The 20579-nt window shown below is 39.8% G+C and overlaps 1 pseudogene; it reads right to left on the bottom strand.

Annotated features, from left to right (window-relative positions):
• LOC138087331 (nicotinamide/nicotinic acid mononucleotide adenylyltransferase 1-like) overlaps nt 1-20579 on the bottom strand; it is a 154871-nt pseudogene that overhangs the window by 25814 nt on the left and 108478 nt on the right.

Here is a 20579-nt window from a genome sequence, read left to right as displayed (position 1 = left end):
ACTCTTTGCATGAGGTGGCCAAAGTACTGGAGTTTCAGCGTTAGCATCATTCCTTCCAAAGAAATCCCAGGGTTGATCTCCTTCAGAATGGACTGGTTGGATCTCCTTGCAGTCCAAGGGACTCTCAAGAGTCTTCTCCAACACCTCAGTTGAAAAGCATCAATTCTTCAGCACTCAACCTTCTTCACAATCTAACTCTCACATCCATACATGACCACAGGAAAAACTGTAGCCTTGACTAGACGGACCTTAGTCGGCAAAGTAATGCTTGCCAAATCATTACATCCTATCTGCCCTTACCCTCCTCCTTAACACTGTCTAAGAGCTCTTAGTATGTTTATGCATAGGTTAAGCCAGTTTTAACAAAAAAAAAAACAAGAATTCTTGGTTCCTTTAAAAAACTATTTTCTACCCATGTCTGATCATAGTGTAGGTCTAGTACCTCTTTGCAAATGGACCTTTTGACAGAACCAGATGGATTTGTATTTGTAACTAGAGGCATGCAGATGAATGAATGACTGAAGTGAGGCTTTAGCTTCGACTCGACCACTGAGCATTTCATACTTGTCCTCTGCAAGATAATACAGGTAGAAACTAACCAATTTTAACCAATAAAATTATGAGTTCAGCCCACCATCTTGAAATAAAATTTAGCCATTTTCAAATAGGCATGCCAAGAGTAATAGTTATTTTTGTCAAGTTCAGGGAAACTTTATAGAAGTTTAGAGTTTATAGGCATGTCTAGCTGGTCCAGCATGAGGTCCACAGATCTTAGCACATTAGACTCAGGAAAGTTGGTACTACCATGAAAGTGAAAGTGAAAGTGAAGTCGCTCAGTCGTGCCGACTCTTAGTGACCCCATGGACTGTAGCCCACCAGGCTCCTCCATCCATGGGATTTTCCAGGCACGAGTACTGGAGTGGGTTGCCATTGCCTTCTCCAGGGGCATCTTTCCCACCCAGGGATCGAACCCGGGTCTCCCGCATTGCAGGCAGACGCTTTTACCATTTAAGCCACCAGGGAAGTCCAACCTGGACTACCATAATGGTACCCAAATTCCCAGCACCCTGACTATGTGTACTTACAAGAGTATCAACTTCACAATAAGGAAATCTGGTGGCCTAATTTTAGCACTGTTAAAACTTAGTAACTCTAGGCAAGTTTCTTTACCTTGAAGAGCCTTAGATTATTATTTCTAATGAAGATACAAGCAGTCAGTTGTTAGAAGATTAAGTGAGTACACCTGAAGAAGCTAACACAGAAGATGGTCAGTAAATGTACTCTGAATCGGAATTTAAGTAGAGAAAAATTTCAGTGCTGTTAATTAAATATTGCGCACTTTTTAAAAGTGGACTTGAATCTCATTCTAAATTTCTCATTTTTGAAAAACAAACTGAATAGTTTCAAAGCTCTGTTACTAGTATAGTATTTAGTACAATGAGCTAGTCAATTATTTTTCATTAAAAAATATAAAAGCTTGTATTGGAAATTATACCCATAAAGTCCATTTAGTTTTACAACTTAATTATATGTAGTAAAAATTTACTGCCACATTTAACAGGTATTAACCTAATTCTTTTCAAGCAAAAGCAATATTTGACTGGAAGTGAACCCTAAGGTGAGGGAGGGAAAGGGACTCTCTTAAATATTTCCTTAATATTTATTTATCAAGAAAGGTCAACTCACCTAATGCATGAGTTTGCTTAATGTCTTATTTGTGTTATCTCAGTATTTTTAGTAAAACAAATTTGTTACCATGGTGTTGAATTTTAGCATTACTGTGAAACAGGCCAATATCAGGAGGGCAAAACCAACTGTGAGTTTTGCAATAACAAATTTTAGTCAGCTGAGTTTATACCTTGGTTAAAACAATTTTTAAAACTCAAGGAATACCTGGGAAAGACGAGTCTTTCAGATTAATCTCTTCCTGTATTCTGGAGAATTTGTCTCTTTCTTTTATAATAAAAACAAAAAAGAAAATGAATCTGCCCAAGTGCACATTATTTTTTATATTAATATACTTCAGAGTGAAATCTTACTAGAATTTCCATCTTATTTAATGTGTTGCTGTAGAAAATAAAATATTCTTTAATGTTGTCAATAAAAATCCATGATACCATAAATATTCTGTATGAAACCCCAATATGTTTCATATAGAATATTTACATCTCATAGCTTCACAAGGTGTCAGCATTCATGTGCATAAGTCATAATACAGACTTCTTGGGTGATTATCTGAAATTCAATTTGATTCTACAACTATTCATTAACTGGTATATAATCAGAGTTAAGTTTATATAATGAATGAGATTCATACTTCATATCAGCATTACCAACTACCACTTGTGAAGCTCCTTACAGATATTTATCCATGTGGTAGTTTCTACAGATATAAAGAAATGTAAAAATACAGCCCCAAGAAGTATATATTTATTATATATTATTGTATTATTCTTAATGTTGATAATGCCAGCATATTATATTTGTATAGTGCTTATAAAATTGTCAAATATAGTTATATCCATTATTTCACTTAACACCCTCAATATCCTTGTAAGGTAGTTGTGGAGCAGGTAAAATCATTTCCATTTCATAAATTAAGTGAGCCTCAGCAATTAGGCAACCTGCCCAAGGTCACAAAGCTAGACTGATGGCAAAAGTAAGATTAGAACCACGTTTACATCTAAGGACTTTTCCACTTAATTAATTTTTTCAAAACATTTATTTAGGAAGCCCAGACATATTTATAAGATTTATAAAACACCTGGGCAGTGTGATTCATGGCAAATAGATGGGGAAAAATTGAATTCAGTGACAGACTTTATTTTCTTGGGCTCCAAAATCACTGCAGATGGTGATTGCAGCCATGAAATTATTTAAAAGCAGAGATATCACTTTGCTGACAAAGGTCCGTATAGTCAAATCTGTGGTTTTCCCAGTGGTCATGTGTGGATGTGAGAGCTGGACCATGAAGAAGGCTGAAAGCCGAAGAACTGATGCTTTGAACTGTGGTGCTGGAGAAGACTCTTGAGCGTCCCTTGGACTGCACAGAGATCCAGCCAGTCAATCAACCCTAAATATTTATTGGAAAGACTGATGTTGAAGCTGAAGCTCCAATACTGTGGCCACCTGATGCAAAGAACTGACTTGTTGGAAAGACCCTGATGCTGGGAAGGAATGAACGCAGGAGGAGAAGGGGACGACAGAGGATGAGATGGTTGGATGGCGTCATTGACTCAATGGACATGAGTTTGAGCAAATTCCAGGAGATAGTGAAGGACAGGGAAGCCTGGCATGCTACAGTCCATGGGGTTGCAAGGAGTCAGAAACAACTGAGCGACTGAACAACAATAGCTAGCATCTAGTGAGATGAGACCAGGGGTACTGCTAAACATACGGAAATGCACAGGAATTCATTTGAAAAAGAAACCCCAATAAGACAGAATTATCCCTTCTAAATGGACAAGGCAATGGCACCCCACTCCAGTGTTTTTGCCTGGAAAATCCCATGGACGGAGGAGCCTGGTGGGCTGCCGTCTATGGGGTCGCACAGAGTCAGACATGACTGAGCTTTATTTTCACTTTTCACTTTCATGCATTGGAGAAGGAAATGGCACCCCACTCCAGTGTTCTTGCCTGGAGAATCCCATGGACGGAGGAGCCTGGTGGGCTGCCATCTATGGGGTTGCACAGAGTCAGACACGACTGAAGCGACTTAGCAGCAGCAGCAGCAGCAGCAGCAGCATCCCTTCTAACATTTCAGTAGTGCTGAGGTTGAGAAATTTTATTTTATAAGTGCTAGTAAGGATTTTGGTTTAGTGCTGGAGATGTTTCAATTTCAAAACAGACTTATTATAGATAATAATAATAATTATAAATGGGTATATACTATGGAAAAAAATTGGGAAATATCATGAAAGAAATTATTGGGAAATTCTAGATACCTATTGCTTCTGAGCAGGAAGAGATAATGGTCATTTCCAGAGGATAGCATTCTGGAAAATCTCAGGCAAACTAATTAGAAACCCAAACACATCAGAAACCCAAAGATAAATTGGGTACCTTTCTGAGAAAACAATTTCAGTGCCTAAGGCAATTGTTGTGCTATTTTCCCTCTGAAATGTGGTATCATCATCTCCGACAACACTGTCAGCGTAAAGAAATTAAAAATAAATAGGATAGTGTTTAAGACTCAGATTCTCATGTTCTTTAAAATACAAAATTTTAAAAATAGAGAATTATTTGGGTTTAAAACGAGGTATCTTTCTGGGCTACCTTTCTTGGAGTCAGCCCTTCTCCATTTCTTCACATTCTGGGAGACTGACAATTAAGGACTCTCTTGTCTCCTCCACTGGAGTGGTCACATGACACAAGCTGGACCAATCAGATTCTTTTGGGAACTCAGAGCAAGGACAATGAAGTAAGTTCATTTGATGTCTCACCCTGAAGAACTGGTCTATGCATTCCTGCAAACGTGATTCCCAGGGCTACTGTGACACTTGTTTTCCACAGCCCTTGTTATTCATCTGTCTTTGGCTCCTTGGAGGAACTCCAGCATTCTCCAGATAACACACTTTCTTTTTCTTCAGACTTCTTGAGTCAAAACCCTGGCTTCATCACTTACATCATGAGTAACCTTACAAAATCACTTAACATCTCTGTGCCTTAGTTTTCTCACTTGAGAAACAGGGATAAAAAAATAATCCATCTCTCAAAGTTGTGGAGAGTAAATGAAACAGTATAGGTAGAACTCTTAAAACGGTCCCTGAAAGAGAGTAAATGTCATCTTTGCTTGAACCAACAAACCCCAGGTGATATAATTTGGTATTTTGTTTTAGGAATGGTTAGTGGCTCAGAGAGGGAAGTAAGAAGAACAAGAGCCTTCTTTTTTCTAATCACTCATCCATCCTTCCAACTTCAGCAGTATCACACTTGCCCTTGAAACCTTCACTGACCATTTCCAGGCAGGCTCACTCTCAGTAGACACTGTTGCCTGAAATGACCAACGTTTATTTAACATGCATTGTCTTTGATGGCTAGTGTCTTTTCCTAGTCTCTATGGCCCTATGAAGGCAGAACCACACTTGGTATTTCTTCCTATCTGTCACACTGACAATATTCAATTAGGAATTGTTAAATGAATATCTGTGGAAGTCAGTCTCTAAGATACCACCAATTCTCACTTCTTGGTGTTCATGTCCTTGTATAGTCCTCTCCCACACTGAACAGGGCTAACTTGTATGTAAAATAGGATATTGTGTAAATGAAACATTATGACTGGTTTTAATTGAAGTGCAGTTTATTTATAATGTTGTGCCAATGTCTGCTGTATAGCAGAGTGACTCAGCTACACACATAGATATTCTTTTTTTATATTCTTTCCATTATGGTTTATTCCAGAAGATGAGATATACTTCTCTATACCTTGTTTATTCCTTCTAAATGTAATAGTTTGCACCAACCCTAAATTTCTCTCTCCCTCCACCCCTCCCCCTTGGCTAACACTAGTCTGATCTCTATGCTGTGAGTCTGTCTCTATTTTGTAAACAGGTTCTTTTGTGCCGTATTTTAGATTCTACATATAAGTGATACCATATAGTATTTGTCTTCCTCATTCTGACTACTTCACTTAATATGATTATCTCAAAAAAAATATGATTATCTCTAGTTGCATTCATTCTGCTGCAAATACATTATTTTATCCTTTTTAATGGCCGAGTAGTATTCCATTGTATATATATACCACATCTTCTTTATCTGTTCATCAGTCAATGGACGTTTAGGTTTTTTCCATGCCTTGGCTATTGTGAATAGTGCTGCTATGAAGATGAGGGTGCATGTATCCTTTTGAATTATAATTTTGTCTGAGTATATGCCCAGGAGTGGGATTGCTGGATCATATGGTAGTTCTATTTTTAGTTTTCTGGGTAACTGAAGGTTTATAACTTCTGAGACTAGATCCATAAAAGATGTTTGAGTTCCTGTCTCATTGTCTCTTAGATCACTGTATCTGGGAGAAGCCAGTAACAGCGTCATGTGAACACTTTAGTATCCTTGTAGAGAGGCCCCTATGGTAAGAAGTTAAGTCTCTTGCCTACAGCTAGCACTTACTTGCCATTTTGAACTATCTCGGAATTGAATCCTCCAACCCCAGTCAAGGTTTCACATGACTGGTACCCTAGACAACATCTAACTCTAACCTCATGAGAAATCCTGAGCCAGAACCACCTCAACAAGCCACTTCCAAAATTTCTGACCCACAGAAACAGTGAGATAATAAATGTTTGTTGTTATTTTCAGCCACTAAGTTTTGGGATAATTTAATACAGAGCAAAAGATAACTAAAACAATAATTGATTCTCTCCTGGGAGAAACGCACACTCCACATTTATTTGAACTATAAAAATTAAAGAAGGGGTGACAAATTTATTTGCTTCCTTGATGAAACAGTTCCTATAGATAAAATCACTTTAATGTATGGTGACTCAGTTCCACTTGGAGCCTGCAGGCAAAACCGAAAACAACTTGCATATTGTAACAACCGTAATTCTTAACATGTCAAATACTTAATAATACTACCTTTTTAGGTACTTAGCTGCTAAGAGATGAACAGGGTGGATTACTCATACAGAAAAATCTTCCTCAAAAGATGCTGGAGGAAAAAAGATAACAATATAGTCACCAGGTTTTCTGAACCCCAAAGTAGAAAATATAGTTGGTTTTTATGAAAATAAGGAACTAGTGAAACCAAGATAGTCTTGGAAAATTCGAGAGATATGATCTCACTACTGAGCCTGCACTGGATGCTTAAATTGTGCTAAAGACTGAACTTAAACCATGGAATTAGACAGCTACTATTTAAAGATTTATTCACAATATTTTGATTTGTCTGTGAGAAGAATAGCAGCTTTGAAAAGACCTTGTACCATCCTGAGAAGGCTAATTGATTTTAAAAAGTAATACTGACTAGGGAAAATCCTGTTAGGTAATGAAGAAAATAAGTGAGTCATATGCACTTAGAAAATCAAGGTATAGTATTTCTTCTCAGAGTCAAGATTTTGATAAACCAGAAGACCTGAATGTTGAGTCTCAATAACTATATTTTCTTGTTTCTTTTTGACAGATAATAGAATATAAACTTGAATCTATCTAGCAAGTTCCCCACAATTTAATCTTTATGTAGAGATATTACAGGTTTTTAGCTTATATGTACGTGTATATATGTACACATGAGCCTGAGTGCTCATTCACTTGGTCCGTGTTCTAGTCTTTGTGACCACATGGACTGTAGCCCGCCAGGCTCCTCTGTCCATGGAACTTTCCAGGCAAGAATACTGGAGTGGTTTGCCACTTCCCACTCCAGGGACCTTCCCAACCCTGGGATTGAACTTGTGTCTCTCTCATGTCCTTCATTGGCAGGTGGATTCTTTACCACTGTGGCACCTGGGAAACCCCATATATATACATACATATATGTGGTATGTATTTCCATAGCTGGAATATTTCTATACACACTGCATCTAGAATAAGATTCCAAGCCCTGGACATGCCACAGTGCCTACCACTCACAACTGTTTTATGCAAGCCTGTCTTTCTCATTTACTTTATTGACCTCAACTCTGTAGACATTTAAGACTCCTAGTTAAACCCATCACTAAGATACCTTTTTCCTCTAAATTAGATGAATCTGTATGCCTTCAGTGATAAAATCCCATGAGTTAAGTTTCCAAAGATAATATCAAAGAACCAGAATAACAATTGTTTCTCCCAAGTTTCCCTAAAACCTTTGGGACAGTGAATGTATACGATGTACACAACACTTGGAAAGAGGTGGATCAGGGCTTCCGGAATAGCGTGACAGCCTTTACTCCAGAGCTTTGTTCCTTATCACTACAAGGTCCAGGGCTAGCACACGTGTTCTCGGGATTTAAAACAAAATGATGGAGTGGCACATCGTTAGACCACAGTGTTCAAGGCTAATTCTGTGAACCTCTACATTAACAGGGTGATATTGTGTTTGGCTTTATTCTATTAATATTTATAGAGTACTCATTGCCATAGCAACTAAGTGCTTTCCACAGAGGACTGATCAAATTATTAAGAAGAGGTGAACAGGAGAGGCGAGGACCACTGCAAGAGTTGAAAAGAAGCTTCTGATCTCCCTCTAAAGAACCCTTTTTCTGTGACCTACCTGACAAAGTGAGTTCTCATAGAGAATGGGTTCCATGCATTCCCTCTCAGAATCCCAGAAATGTCCAGTCTTGATCCCCTGCAAAACTGCTACCTGATGTGTTGGGCTCATCTCTGGGAAAAACGACAAAACAGAAGTAGTTCATTTTCAACCCTATCCTGCCTCTCTGTGCCCCTTTTCCCCTTACAGGGATGCAGTAAATCATAGTGTTTCAGAGCCAGGCTTCGAAATTGAATTGTCTGTTTGGTTTGGACTTTTCTAACCTATTCATTTATTTTTGTCTGCGCCGAGTCTTCCTTGGTGTACAGGCTTTCCATTGCTGCACTCGGGCTTTCCCTAGCTGGGGTGAACAGGGGCAGCTCTCTAGTTGTGGTGTGTGGGCATTGCAGTGGCTTCTTTTGCGGCAGAGTACAGGCTCCAGGGCGCGTGCGCTTCAGTAGCGGTAGCACGTGCATTCGTTCAGTAGTCGCAGTGCACAGGCTTAGTTGCCCTTTGGCATGCAGGATCTCCCTGGACCAGGGATCAAACCAAACCCACGTCCCCTGCGTCGGCAGACAGACTCCCGACCACCGGGGAAGTCCCAAGTTGTCTGAGCTTGAATTCCAGCCTTTCCACTCACTAACTAGGTCTCCTTTGGCAAGTTATTTAATGGTTCTACACTTTGGTTTTCTCACCTATAAAATGGGGATAGAAAGAAAAACTTCATAAGGTTACAATGAGAATCAAAGGAACTAGTAAATATTAAGCACACTAAAGAGTTCCTGGTACATAGTAAATGTTCAATAAATGTTAGCTTAATTTCAACATATCCTCATCTTTTATTCCCAATCACCAGAGTACCCATGCTGTCCTGCTCTTCCTGGTTTTCAGTGACTGAACAAAAGTTTTTTCTAAGATGAGATTCCTCTTAGACATTACATAGTGGAGTGGAGGAGGAAAGTCGCCCCTGTTTCACCAGATCAATTGGGCAGATCAGAAATGCTTAGACTTCTGCCACTGAAGGTGGATGTCTCTCTGTCAAGCAATTCCTTTACAAGTTTGTTCTCCTGCTAGATATAACGTTCATGATGGGAAGGAGCATGCTTCAGTCATTTGCCCCCAAATATAGAGCCACATGCCCCTCACATCCTATTCATACTCTGGTACAAATGAATAATCTGCTGTCCTTCTCTGAAAACATGTACACAAGTATGCATAAAGAGTCATAGCAAATCTACTGGTTCAGGCTCCACAACAGGGAGTAGGGGCTAACAAAAAATGACGGATGTATGCTCCTTGCTTTCAGGAACGTTAAATCCAGCAGGAGGAAATACTTGTACAGGACATGTTTTAGCCAAAAAATAATGAGCGTCCACAGTGAAATTTGAGGCACTGATTCAGGAGGAATGTAGTGGGGTCTTTGTGACCACATGATGGAAAAGTCCACTAAGCCTAGCAGACGTAAGCCCCAGTGTGAAGTCAGGTGGCATTCCTCTCCTTGGAGGTTTTCCTGCCTGGTGAGGCGTGGCAGCGCTGATCAATGCTACTGACTCATCTTTGCACAATCACAGAGAGACTATCTCAAAGTCGGAAGCATCAACACCCAAACCCAAGAGTTAAGATTTCAGATAAGCACCCTTGAAACTTGGAAGAGGTCATTGTAGGATAAAGGGACACATTCCTTTACACTGTGGGTAGTAAATGTGTTGCCTCATCTGCAACTTGTTACTGCAAGAGTCTATATAAACCATAAAATTAGGTTCAAGAAGGTTGAGATAAATGCATAAATGAAGAGTTACAAATAAACTCTTGACGTGCAAGAGGTTTCAGTTCCATAAGAATCTACTAAGGATCTACTTCTATGTACTATCCGCTACTTTGGACACACACCTGATTTTCTGAAGGTCCCACTCTCTTTCATCAAATGATCCTTGGTGTCAGTCCTGAAGCAGGGGTCTGGAGTGAAAACAGCTTGGTAACCATGGGAAATTTCCTATATCCTAATACTCTTTATTAGCACCATTTGCTTACCAGGTCTTAATCAATACAAGTCCCCTTTCTCCCTAATTCACACCTTGGATAATTGCTCACAAAGGACAATGGTTCAACTCCAGAAGAACAATTAGAAATTCTAGTCTGAGCACTAGAAAAAACAAAGGGAAACCACATCCGCTCAAGTTTTCAACATTTTTGCTCTTCCGAAGTTGAAATACTCTGGCTAATTAAAGTTCTGGGCTCCTTAGTACCCTTTTGCCTCAACTCGTTGACAAATGCACCCAAGTACTAGTGGATCATGGCTTGGTCTCTTAAGGTCAGTGATTCTTGAACTGTATCATACATCAGAAATACCTGGAGGGCTTGTTATGATAGATTGCCAGCTCCCATCTCTCAGTTTCTGCTTCAGTAGGTTTGTGTTAGGGCTCTAAAACTGCATTTCTAATGATTCCCAGGTGATGCCAGCACCGCTGGTCAAGGGACCACACTTTGGGAATCACCACTCCAGTTCATGATGTCCAGTCAAAAGCAATCTCCACCTGAGACAGATCACACTCAAGCTGTCATCAGCCTCATACATACAAGGGTGGAGAAAGTCTCCAAGAGGGGGTAGATGGGGGAAGAGGAATTAGAAGGTCAGGAGGGAACACAGAGGCTTGTGTTCAGTACTTTGCTGTTTTCCCAGAAGAGGAATCTGGGCTGCTCCTTGAACTTACCCCTGCCCCTCACACACCTGGCTACTCTTGACCCATTTTCTTCAAGAACCCATCCTCCACCACAGGACTCTCAGCTACCACCTCCCAGACTGGCAGCTCAGCATGGCTGTCACTCTTGTCGAGTTCCCTGTCAGGCAACATCTGCTCCCAGTTCTCAGAACCAGCCTGTCAAGAAGTGAATGGCTGAGGCTGTGAAGTGCAAATCGCCCCAGTACCGGCCCAAGTTCCATGCCCAAGAGGCAGCTGTATCCTGGAGGAGGGGCCCTCCCCATTTTATACACACATACAAAGAAACCCCTTCCCCACTTCACACACACACACACACACACACACACACACACACACACACACGCACACACACACATACACCATGCGTACCAGCAGGCCACTGTTTACTCCACCTACACAGAAACCCTTCATATATTGCTCCTGGGCTCCAAAAACCAAGCTCAGCCTCAGACCAAGAGAGCATAGATTGAAGGGAAAATTTCAGTCACCAGCAAAATGTGGCAAAGGGGAGGGAGGGTGCAAAAAAGATCATTTGTTACCCAAAGTAAGTAAGTATTTGGTTCTAGAATCTCAATATGTTTAGTCTCCTCTATCCAGACATGTCAGCTGAGAGAAACTCCACTTTAGGAGAGGATGAAAACAAGGAATAAATGCATAGAGCAGAATCTGGAATCTCTGAATAATTTGCCCACAGGATTAAGAATGAAATGAGTAATTCTCTCTGAGTCCACTTATCCTTCTACTCACACTGATCAGCTGAGAAGTGAAAAAAAAAAAAAGGTTCACACACACTCAGACTCTTTTTCACTCTCCACTGAAGGACTTATTCCTCTGGTTCTGGAAACCCTGCCTGCTCAATGAGAAATCACATAATAATAATTATGTGATTGCATTATAATTAGAAATCACATAATAATTGGTGGGGAGGTTGGTCGGGCTGGAAGCAGGCTGAAGGACACTTCACCTTCCTCCCCACCTCCCCGAGTCTCTTACTTCCCTCCACCAGTCAAAAGTATGCTGACTTCCTCACTGCTTGCATTTTGCCACCGCAAAAAAGACACCCCTGCTTTCTACAGAGCCCAAGACTCTTTGGAAAATTTTCTAGCATGTCCATCCTTTTCAACACTTTATTTTTTTAATGGAAGCAGTCATCTTTAAACCATACAACTGAAATCTTTGTTGGCAGAGATATTTTTTCCTAAATAAATAACATAAAAGTGTAATAGTGCACCAAGTTAAATACCAACATTATCCATCTTGTGGCTGTCAAAAATATTAAATATATTACTTCAGTGAGAAGTGATTGCTGATGCACCATTAGATAGCTCATCTTCCACAGTTATTTTTAGGCATTTAAGTTGGCACGAACGTGCATCTTAATGCCTTAAACGTAAAATAATAATAATGGTAAGACTGTAAGCAAATTGTGATTCTAAAGGTGCTTTAGCTGAAAACAGTGTCTCAAGGGGACACTTTTAAAAGACCCACCCAAATGTTCTTTGTGCAATTAAGTTTATTTCCCAGGTTTATAAAATTCAATTGCATTTCTGCAAAGGAAAAAGAATTCACTGGCTTCCCTTCCTTATGACAAAACCCCAGCAGCAAGTCATTATCACTTCTGACTAATCAGAGAGAAACCACCTGCAGGAATACTCCCCTTTCTGTTGACTCCCAGCAGAACCTTCCAAATGATGATTAATCACTGAATAAACGGCGGAATTGACAACAGCATAATGACAAAGAGAAAGCAGAGACGGGGCCTGAACGGTGGGTGCATGTGGTCCAGCCCCAGTGGGTGGAAGGGCCGAAGAAGATGGATGACCCTGTAAGCGCTTGACACTTGAGTATCTTGTCTTTTACAAGGGGGTCACTTCTGCCAAATTCAACAAATAAGGCAGCAGGCATCAAGTGGACATGCTTCCTATGACTGTCGGAAGCAAGGAGGAACACCTTAAAAATTAAACTAATGAGCTTAAATTGACATCCTAAGCTCAGATGATAACAGAAATAATAGATACTACAAATGACAGCCTAATCCATTATTGTGGAAGGCATTTAGAAGGTTTTACTGATTACAGACTCAGATTACCCTAACCATGTCCCTACTAATTTGAAAAATGATGAATCACTAAGTTCAAACAGGGCTCAGAAGAGTCAATTATACTAAGTTATACTAAGCAGTGATATCAAAAGCTCATATTTTCTACTCTAAGGAATAAAACATGTTATGCCTAGCAATAAACAGAAATGAAGTCTATTACCCACTCTCAGTTGACCAAATCATTAGCAATAAGAATGTTTCTCTAATTTTTCAATATTCTTTTCAGGATATATACTCCCTGCCCCAAGGAATCCTACTAGCCAAAGTTTATTAACATGAAAAATATGTGTAGTAAATGAAATATTGGTTTGCAACCAGCTTAATGTCCTTCAGATACTGTCAGTTTTTAGGCTCTCTGTGCTCAAAAAAAAAAGAACAGTTACTGGCCAGACTCATTATTTCCCAGTTATCCTCAATATCATCATCCATTTCATCAGGATAATCTTCATCTTTATCAATTTTTCTTTCTGTAAAATACAGAGAATTTAAGTTCACAAAAGAGAGTCATTTACATCTTTCCATTGGTTCTAACAAACAAATACCCCTGGTCAGTACCCTATTCCACCTACATGACACTCTTTGACACTTATCAATTCTGTCCTATCTCATGGACCACTTTCCATATTAATTCATAGCAACGGAAAGTATCTTTTTGTGTGGCTGTGATATCATGTATCAAGATTTCCCTGTTTGTCTAGTTACACTTTTTTCTGCATATATTTTGTTCTCAACCATGTCTAGAACAAACCTTCACATGTTATAGATGCTCAGCAAATCTCTGTTAAGTAACTATCTTCTGATTCTTTTTTCCAGATTCAACCAATATGATACCCTTTATGTGAGATCTTTGAAATCCTTTCCAAGGGGAGTTCTCAAGCATGTAGGTTTCATTCAGACCTTAGTAAACCAGTCTCATTTAAACAGCAGAGGAATCTAGGAATAGATGATTATAGATGGACTTTGAAATAGTCAGTGAACAACCCCATTTCTCACTACTTATAATATGGCTGCATTGAGAATTTATTTTTCCCATCAAAATCCAATCTTACCATCCTCCAATGGCTGGAGAGGTTAATCTCATATTCAAAATCTGACTTCAGATTCAAACTCTGGTCTGGTTTTCAAGTCTTTACCGAAGCTCACAGCAGTGCCTGCTTAGCTAAGTTCCCCCACCACCTCCATACTTACCTGTCACACCACACACACGCACACACTCACACCTGACTCACCAAGTTCAGGCCTGCCTTTGCCTCCCCGCTTCAACAGGCGTGCTCTCCCTTTCCTCTACTATTCACACTTTCCACTTTCTCATTCTTCTTCACTTCCCTACCCTTCCCTGGACCACTTCTAAAATATTACAGTCTTGCCTTAGATTATTTAGGAGGTTATAACCAGTACCGCTAGCATGAGAGAGTATGGAATTTGGGGTCATCGAGCCATTCCAAGTTCTCCATTTACTCACTACTTGACCTCAGGCAAGTTGCTTAAATTTTCAAAGACCATTCTTACATCTCTGAAATAGGGATAAAGACACATACCTTAGTGTATTATTGAAAAAAAATTAAATGAAACAGTGTTCAGAAATGCCTGGCCTAAATACTGCAAAGACTATGTCATTCATTTCTGAATCCTCAGTATAAAGCCTTGATCCTGACATATTATAGTAAGTTTTATTCAATGTTGAATGAAAAGTGAGCAGACACAAAGAGGAATAAAATACATACACACAAGATTCAAAGTTTTTAATTTAATAAAATGTGACGGCTTTGTTTTCCTCATCTTATCTTTTATATTTAAATCATTTTATCTTTATTCTTTTAATCCTCTATTTCTCATATCTACTCAATAGACAAGTTAAATATTAGATACCATTCATTAATGAGCACCAGAAACCAAATGTTTAAATTTTTATCCTAGTGTGGAGTTCCAGTTTTTCTTTTCTTCTCCTCCCACAGCTCCAAAGGGACACCAGGGAGCAGGGAGCCAGGGAGCTCCTATATACATGACAACTATGAATTTGCTGAAGGCCAGGAAGCACAAGACTCTCCCCACTATTTCCTCTCTGCTGGGGAGATGAGAGGCTTAAAATCAAAAAGGACACAGAGGTCCCCCTGAAGGCAACTAAAGGGAATAGGTACTTAGGTCAAATATTAGGGAAAAATGCCACAGAAATTACTAAGTCATTAGACAAGTAGTAAGTAGAAGAAAACTAAATATGAAATGAAGGAAAATAAAAGAATAAGACAAGGTCGGTTTAATTTGATAGATTTTAGAAATTCTCAGGAATTTTTTGGTTTGTTTTTTGTGTGTATGTATGTTTTTGTTATTTTTTCCCCCAACAATCATATTTTTTATCCAGAGCAATCTGTTAAAGTTAGTGAATAGCTATAAAAAGGAATTAAATATAAGTTCTTAGAGTAAAATAGCAAAATAAGTCAGCAAAAGATACTTCTTTCTAAAGACTTTGCTGGGAGAATTTCTTTGTCCCATATCTTTCTAGATTTTTCGCTTTGGATTTAATCTCCAGGAACACACAAAACATGACCACTTTATAAACAAAACCAAATTGCACAAAATGCATCTTTTGTTCCTAAACTAAGTAAGTTCAGATTTATAAATGGTGCTCTTAGCGACTGTAACATCAGTATCTATATTCTACAATTCTCAACTCTTTCTCTTCTCGCCTTATCTTCAAGAAAATAGATTCCCCCCCCCCTCACTATTATTTATCATTTTAAGTGCATATCTTGGGAGTAGAAGGTTTGTCATGTAAAGTTTTGCACCACCTGTTAGATATTTGAATTTGGCCCTGCACATAGTATATCAGTAAAACGTATTTCATTATTCTTGAGTGTCCAGTGGAAGAGAGACGAATATTCCTCTTGACTTCTTGCTATTGCATTTTACTGTCCAACGCTCCAGACAAAGCAGAGCTGTAACTCCAGGCTGCCTGCTTGCAATCTAGGAGCAGTCTGGGAGTGGACTAGGCCTTCTCCCTGAGGGCCCATGCCTCCGGAATGCTCTTCCCTTCCTGATCGGACACAGGCTGATATCTATGAACTTGTCTGCTTGGTCAGGCATTTTCCTGAAGCCTGTGGGTGGACTGGGATCAGAGATTAAAGTGGTTCAAGTCTTTATTTATTATTACCACAGAGTAGTCTACCCAAGCCATCCATTTATAGGGACGGGAGATGCTCCTATAACTGCAAAGTTATTTCCTCTCCCAACTACCTGGGTATGGTTTTTATGCTCACTTTGACCCAGTCAGGGCCCAGAAACAGTTTCCTGGCCTAGGGGATGAAATGTGAGGTCGCTTATCTCCCAGGCAAGGCTGGACACACTGAGACAGCATGGTCCAGTGACCCGAGCAACGGGCTGGAAATTCCAGACTAATTACGCCTCGTCCTGCATCAGACTTGCTGTGTGGTGCCAGGTGAAACACCTGCCTTCTCTGGACCTCTATCTGAATTTGTTTGAATCATGATGGGAATGGCTGCTATGAGATAACATGCAACTACAGCCTTTCTGAGCCTGGGCTGCTTCATTTATAAGACAGGAATGACTAGCTAGTGACTTCCTTACCTCACAGAGTCAGTGTAAGGCAAAAACATAATTAAAAATTAAAGTAATTTGTACAGTGCTGAACGAATTGGTTCTTCCTAGTGCCATTATTTAGCAACAGGGCAAGTCTCAGACTCAAACCCAGGTTGCTCATTCTTATTCCAGGATCCAGCATAATCTACATGGACTAAACCTCCTTTTCTTTCAGTGAACATCCAACAAATATTAGACCCAATGGACTATGGTTTCATGACACAAATGTCCCTGCAAGGGTTGGAGCAGGTTCCAATAGTGGCTAAATTGAGAAATATTTTGATGCCAGCAACCTCTTAGGAGTGTTATGGCAGCTGTTAGGTTGAAACCAAGAAAAATATGGTGTAACAATTTTATTTAAAGCAGATGTCAAAGTGAGCCACACTTCTAAATTCTCAAATGTATAGAAAGTTTTCACTTGAGGATAGAAACAGGATGGCAAGACTACTTCCCTCTGGGCTGAATCACACTTGGCCCTCCCTCATTATATCCCTAGTTAATTCTTTAGTAATTGGGGAGCTATGGTCTTTGCAAATGTCACAGTTTTACCACAGTGTATTTACTTCTGGGTGGATTAGCATGAATGTGTCGATTGTCTTGGATTGCCAATTTTGTGGGAGTGATTTGAAAGCCTGCAGAATAAACTGTTATTTAACTTGGGGAAATGGGAAGGAAAAAAATGGAAGTGCTTTATGTTTTGCTCCCTTCGGTTCATATTTGCGAAAAATCCTCATAACCCAAAGCAGCTGGACTCCCAAGGATAATGACAACATTGGTAGTGAGAGATTTGGACCTGGCTGGAAGGTGGGGCTTGTGTAGGAGGCAAATTTTCCACGCAGATGTAAAGCATAAGAAATATTTATTTATAAAAATTACATATGAGGATCAGAAAAATGGACTTGTTTCTGAGGAACCTTGTTCACAGCATAAGCCAAAAGTATTCAGCTAACTTGGTCTCCTTGTAAAGACGGTCCCTATCAGATCCACCTACAAACATTTGCCATTCTGTAGGGCATTTGCTTGTCACTCTTTATCTAGAAGAAACTCTTGTTTGGAGCACCAATGCAATTAGATTATTTATAAAAATCAGTTAACTCCAAGTTGACAGAAATGACTCTCTTTTTTCTGAAATCGCCCGAATTAAGGGTGGGATAATTAGTGAAACTGATATAAAGAGACTGTTGAGTTTTCACACATAGGCCCTGCTAACTAGCATCCTGTATGCTTCTGTCTCTGGATAAACAAGCCAAGGGTGTTACTCTTCTCCTCCTTGGCTCACATGTATCCTTTCTGCCTTGCTCCTCTGTCCTGTTTAGTCTCTTAAACAAGTTAGTAATGATCTCTATTATGACATAATGTTCGCTGGCAAGCAGAGACACACAAACACCAAAACGGTGGCCACCCCACCTTACTGCTGCAGATGAATTTTGGCCACAGCCTATTGGTGAAGCCTGGATTCTAAAAAATTGACCCCCTACCCCTGCCCCCCGGAGAACAGGACATCACTGCTGGATTGGCCAGGGGGTTATGTGAGCTTGGTTAAGCAGAATCTAAATTACAAAAATGACCAATGATGACTGTTGTTTGTCACCTTTTTTGTTTTTCAAGGAGAAAATAGAAAAACATGATGAAAGTGTACTATAGTAAAACAAGTACTATGGGGCTAAGAGACTAGAAACTTGGTCAATAGTCCCAAGGCCGCTTCTGTAAGTTCAGAGTTGAGCATGTCACTTATCTCTGTGGGCCTCAGTTTTCCAATCTGAAAGTGAGTGGATTGAACTAGACATATAAACTTTTTCAGCTTTTAACCTCAATGATTCTGTTTTACCAATGTTCATTTTTTGGTAACTATTTTTCTTATTACTCAAGCAGTCTATGTCCACTGTGTAGTTATAACAAATAAGTATGCTAAGTTGCTTCAGTTCAGTTCAGTTCAGTCGCGCAGTCGTGTCCGACTAAGCCATGCCCAAATCTTTGCAAGCCTATGAACTAGCCTACCAGGCTCCTTTGTCCATGGGATTCTCCTGGCAAGAATACTGGAGTGGATTGCCATGCCCTCTTCTAGGGGATCTTCCCGACCTGGGGATCGAAACTTTATATCTTGAGTCTCCTGCACTGGCGGGTAGGTTCTTTACCACTGTCACCACTCGGGGAACCAATTAAAATCATCTGCTACCTTACTACTCTGAGATAACTGGATTTGCAAATATATCGTAATGAACCTATACCAAATATAGTGAAATATATTAAACATTGAAAATATATTAAAACAAGCAGATACCAAAGTGTTTTCCCCTAAAAGTTAACACTAAGCTTCTTTCTTATTCCTGGGGCATACTTGGACCCATTCTCTTTCACTTCCTCTGTCTGATGCTGAGTCCTGGATATGAGCTCATATTGGAATGATGATGTCCCTGGCCATCAGAAAGAAAGCACAGAACTATAAAAGAGCACTCAAAGGAATCATAAAAATTATTTGGAACTACCCCTTCATTTTACAGGGGAGATAGTTGAGTCAGAAAGAGCCTAACTTGTTTGTCAAACATCATAGCATTCACTGGATGGCAGAGGCAAGGCTAGAACAATGATCTCCTATCCACAGTTTTAAAACTCTTTGCAAAGGGAGGGAATATATGTATAATTACGGCAGATTTGAGTTGTTGTATGGTAGAAACCAACACAACATTGTAAAGCAATTTCCTTCTAATTAAAAAAATAAATAAAATGCTTGCACTCCTTTATTATTCTTGTTTCAGGCTTCTTGGGTGGTTCAGCGGTAAAGAATTTACCTGCCAATGCAGGAGACACAAGAGATCCAGGTTCCATCCCTGGGTGGGAAGATCCCCTGGAGAAGGAAATGGCAACTCACTCCAGTATTCTTGCCTGGAAATTCCATGGACAGAGGAGCTTGGTGGGCTACAGTTCATGAGGTCACAAAGAGTCAGACACAACTGAGCGCACACACTACATTATTCTTATTTCAGGGTGGTTTTTTTTTTTTTTTTAATTTAAACAGCAGAGTCAAAACCTTTTTTTTCTGATTGGACTTTGTTTAATAACAAAACTTAATCTAACCAATTTTCCTGGTTAATTGAGGTCTCCCATTACCACAACCTGTCCTCATAGCTGGTCACAGACAGGCTGCAAGAACTGCCTGGAAGGGCAGGAATGTGTCATGATGAGAATTGTGTTTAGTAGAAAAAAAAAGTACTGAGCCTATATCCCTACTACCCCTCCCAGTGATATGAGACAAGCAGTAGAATCTTAATTTTCCTTTAACTTGTTGAGTTTTCCTTGGACTAAATGAAGGGACCATCCCTACACATGCCTTTGAAAAAAGCAATGTCAGATACTTAATAAATATTTGTTTATTGATGGTGCTTGCTCCAATCAAAGGCAGTGGCTTTCCTGGTGTTCCTGTTCTACGATGAGATGGGGAAATAGCACCCACCCACGCCTATCTCACGGAGAAGCCAAGAGAGCGAAAGAGACAATGGAGATCAGATCCTTGGAAGAAAAGTACTGTGTTTATTCAGAGCTTGTTTCTATTAACCATCCAGCCAAAGCACGTGGTCCCTGGGAGGCTACTTCTCCAGCAATGAGTCTATAGGGCTAATTTTCAGTCTACAAATGGCCCCATTCCCCAGATCATTCCACCTAACCTTTAAAACCCTTCATTCACAATTCTCCACCCAATTTGCTTTCCTAGACCATACCTGGTCCTGGCCAAAGTCAGTTGACAGACTTCAAGTCCAGCTGTCTTTTCTTTCTCTCTTCCCCACACCCTCCTTTCCCTCTCTCTGTTGTTCTCTCAATCCCAGCTCATGGAAAGGATATAGTACTTTTCTAAAGACAAGGTGGGAGAGACATTTCCTTGTTTTGAATAAAACCTTCTAGATGATTTTGATATGCCCTCCACCTCCTAATTCCTGGATGAATCTCTGATTCTGGTTCAGCTAAAGAAACCATGATCCAGAGAATGAAGATGGTATGT

This window comes from Capricornis sumatraensis, chromosome 10 (genome assembly GCF_032405125.1).
Source record: "Capricornis sumatraensis isolate serow.1 chromosome 10, serow.2, whole genome shotgun sequence".
Classification (NCBI taxonomy): Eukaryota; Metazoa; Chordata; class Mammalia; order Artiodactyla; family Bovidae; genus Capricornis; species Capricornis sumatraensis.
This window is presented reverse-complemented; position numbering and strand designations above follow the sequence as displayed.